Here is a 3745-nt window from a genome sequence, read left to right as displayed (position 1 = left end):
AAAAAAATAAAAGTGTTAGCCACTTTGTTCAGTACAGAATATAAAGTGACTGCAAGTTTGTTTTTATAGTTATTATTCCAGTCGTGTCGGTTTTGAGCTGTTCAGCTTTGAGTGGTGAATGTGACAAAAGTTTTGTTCATGTTTTATTTATCAGCCTCTGGTTTTATTAACAAAGCATTTCTTTTACTTTCTTAACACTGTCAGACGGTGTTTGACGGTGATTTTGTAATTGTGTGCTCTCATGGCACACCTGAACGCACTCCAGCAGAAGTCTGTCCAAAAAGAGGAGAAGGGCTGTGAAAGTTTGTCCTTCTTTGGGAGCGATGCCACGCTCTGTCCTGTCGAGTTTTGCCAATTAAAGCGGGTTCCCACTGTTCCGGGCAGCGGGCACGTGGTTCTTGGCACCGCGGCTCCTGCCAGGGCGCGCCGTGACTTCTGACCCCACACAGATGGGCTCGCAGGCAGGCCTGCGCGCCTGGAGCCCGGCCCGGCCCGAATGGACACGGAGGTCGCCGCTCTGGCCTGAAGGGTCCTGAGGGTGGCCGCCGCTGACAGGGCCCAAATGCTCGGCGCCGGGACAAGAGCGAGTGTGTGTTGGGGTGGGGGGTGCATTCTGGGGAGCCCCTGGCCGGAGCGCCGCCTCACAGCGGGAAGAGATACTGTCTTGATCACTGAATATTCATGGCCGCCTGGTCGCCGTGACAGGGGGCAGCGTGGAAGAGGATGTCAGCGCGAGAGTGAGAGAAACACAGAGAGGGAGGAAATCAAACGCCAGTTCACACACAATATAAACAGAGCCGCGCCGAGGAGACAGACAGCATCTGTGATGATTGTGGGAAATGCTGCAACTCGCTGTAACACCCGGCAGTAGTTGCAGCATATGGCCGAGTGCGTCTCGAGAAAAACTTTATGCTGCTCGCGTGGTCGGTTTAAATCCATAATCAGGCTCCAAGATCAGCTGGCTTTGGCGAGTAAATAAATCTGACTGTAATAAACATGTAAGTCAATTATAACAAGCCAGTATTTGTAAACTAGCATTTACATTAACAGTTACATTAACTAGTGTAAATCATCAAATTAATGATTGACACTTGAAGCTTAACATTAGTGTGCTGTGCATGAAAAATTTGATGTGGAAACGTTTTTTTCTCATAAACTGCTAGTAATTTTCTCAAATAATTACAGAGAAACTGCAAGTAACACATTGAATTAAACATAAGATTTTGAAGTAGAAAAACTTTTTTTTTTGTTTTTTGTAAAATGTACTTCAGTAATCTTTGTTTTATTTACAACTTCAAATGTTTTTTACAATCTTTTATTATTAACTAGCTACATGTTGCACAAAAGAACCACTGTGAATCATTTAAAGGGATACTCCACGTAAAAATTTAAATTCACTCATTCTCATGTCGTCCTAGATAATAAATAATGTGTGACTATTTCTTCATATGAACAAATATGGAGATGTTAAGACAAATAATCCATCTATGGGAGTCCATATAATGCAAGTGGATGGGACCCTCAAAGATGATGCTTCAAAAACCACGCAAAGTAAACATGGTGTTAATTCATGCGACCCCAAAGTTGATAAGCAGCACAGCATGGCCTCGCCCCCTTTGCTGCCTTTTCCCAAGGGCAGGGTTTATCTGGGTTTGTTAAGTCACGAGCCCGGGAAGTAACTTCCGTTTTTGTAGGCATTAAACTGCCAGAATTTTAAAAGATAATATCTCCGTTTGCATTGAACTTTCAGCTTTGTAACCTTGCAGATATTGTTTATGCTCAAACAGCAACATTACACACTAACTAATGTTAAAAAAGTGAATTTGCAATGAACCACCCCTTTAAAGCAAAACTATAGGTGTGTATGAGTAAAATACCAATATTTAAAAAAAAAAATTAAACTATAAACAATGGCTTCTGAGTTCATGGCAACACATTTAAAATATTAGTTGTATTTATTTATTTTTAATTTTTTTGCTCAAAACATTTATTCATCAGCTGGGATCTTATGGATTACTGTCGGGTTCGTTCGCATGGTTTTTGAAGCATTATCTTTGAGGATCCCATCCACTTGCATTATTTGGACTCACATAGATGGATTACTTTTAAATTACTTACTAAATTAGTTTATCTGAAGAAAGAATGTCATAAACATCTAAACAATCAAATACTGAAATGTGCTGCAAATACTCACAATGCAACCAAATACAGAAAACGCTGCAAATACTCACAATGCAACCAAATACAGAAAACGCTGCAAATACTGTCAATGCAACCAAATACAGAAAACGCTGTAAATACTCTCAACACAACCAAATACAGAAAATGCTGCAAATACTCACAACGCAACCATATACAGAAAACTCTCAACGCAACCAAATACAGAAAACTCTGAACGCAACTAAATACAGAAAACTCTGCAAATACTCTCAACGCAACCAAATACAGAAAACGCTGCAAATACTCACAATGCAACCATATACAGAAAACACTGCAAATACTCGGAATGCAACCATATACAGAAAACACTGCAAATACTCAGAATGCAACCAAATACAGAAAATGCTGCAAATACTCACAACGCAACCATATACAGAAAACTCTCAACGCAACCAAATACAGAAAACGCTGCAAATACTCACAACGAAGCCAAATACAGAAAATGCTGCAAATACTCACAACGCAACCAAATACAGAAAACTCTCAACGCAACCAAATACAGAAAACGCTGCAAATACTCACAACGCAGCCAAATACAGAAAATGCTGCAAATACTCACAACGCAACCAAATACCAAATACACAGAACGCAACCGAATACAGAAAACGCTACAAATACTCTCAACGCAACCAAATACAGAAAACGCTGCAAATACTCTCAACGCAACCAAATACAGAAAACGCTGTAAATACTCACAACGCAACCATATACAGAAAACTCTCAACGCAACCAAATACAGAAAACTCTGCAAATACTGTCAATGCAACCAAATACAGAAAACGCAGCAAATACTGTCAACACAACCAAATACAGAAACGCTGCAAATACTCTCAACGCAACCAAATCACAAACACGCAGCAAATACTGTCAACACAACCAAACACAGAAACGCTGCAAATACGTGATGTTTTATTAACAAGTTTCGGGAGGAGCGCGCACAGATAATTAACACGGCCAGTTCATCATCAGTAATTACACCATCTATCCAATCAGCTCAAGAGAGAACCTCTATAAATAATCAAAGCAGCCTTACCTCCATTATCTCCCGTCCTTAGCATCCTTAGCACCATGTCAGACATCGAGCTTTTCCCGGACGATAATGAATTCGACACCACGGGTCCTCCGGCGTCTTCAGTCGCCGTCCAGCACACCAGCGCTCCGCAGGACACCATAAGCGAGCCCGCGGCTGCAACTCGGGGCCGCCGGCCCTCCCGCGTCGCCATCGCGCATACCTCCAGGCACCGAGGCACGCCATCACCTGTGCCTTCAAGGCGTCAGCCACCTTCTCCAGCGTCCTCCTACGCCTCAGCCCTCTCCCCCGCCCCAGCTGCGGAGAAATGGACCGTGTCAGAACTACGCCAGGCGCTCGTCAGCTCCGGCGTCAGCGTCCCACGACGATCAGCCAAGGCAGATCTCCTCGCCCTCTACACTTCCCTCCAAACAGGGGCGCCTCCAAGCTTCACTCCTCCATCCAAGGCCGCGGACAAAGCGAGCCAGGGCCGTAGTGTTCCATACTCACGGCCCG

At 43.5% G+C, this 3745-nt stretch overlaps 1 protein-coding gene across 1 annotated transcript in view; it reads left to right on the top strand.

The window, feature by feature from the left end:
* The first annotated feature begins 980 nt into the window (after positions 1-980).
* The window catches only part of ift43 (intraflagellar transport 43 homolog (Chlamydomonas)), a 14410-nt gene continuing 11645 nt past the window's right edge, over positions 981-3745 (top strand). The window contains exon 1 of the mRNA XM_016237408.1: positions 981-998. The gene's annotated coding sequence lies outside the window, so the exon portion shown is untranslated. The remainder of the gene's footprint in view (positions 999-3745) is intronic.

Source organism: Sinocyclocheilus grahami, unplaced genomic scaffold, assembly GCF_001515645.1.
Source record: "Sinocyclocheilus grahami isolate Dianchi unplaced genomic scaffold, SAMN03320097.WGS_v1.1 scaffold513.1, whole genome shotgun sequence".
NCBI classification, from domain to species: Eukaryota; Metazoa; Chordata; class Actinopteri; order Cypriniformes; family Cyprinidae; genus Sinocyclocheilus; species Sinocyclocheilus grahami.
This window is presented reverse-complemented; position numbering and strand designations above follow the sequence as displayed.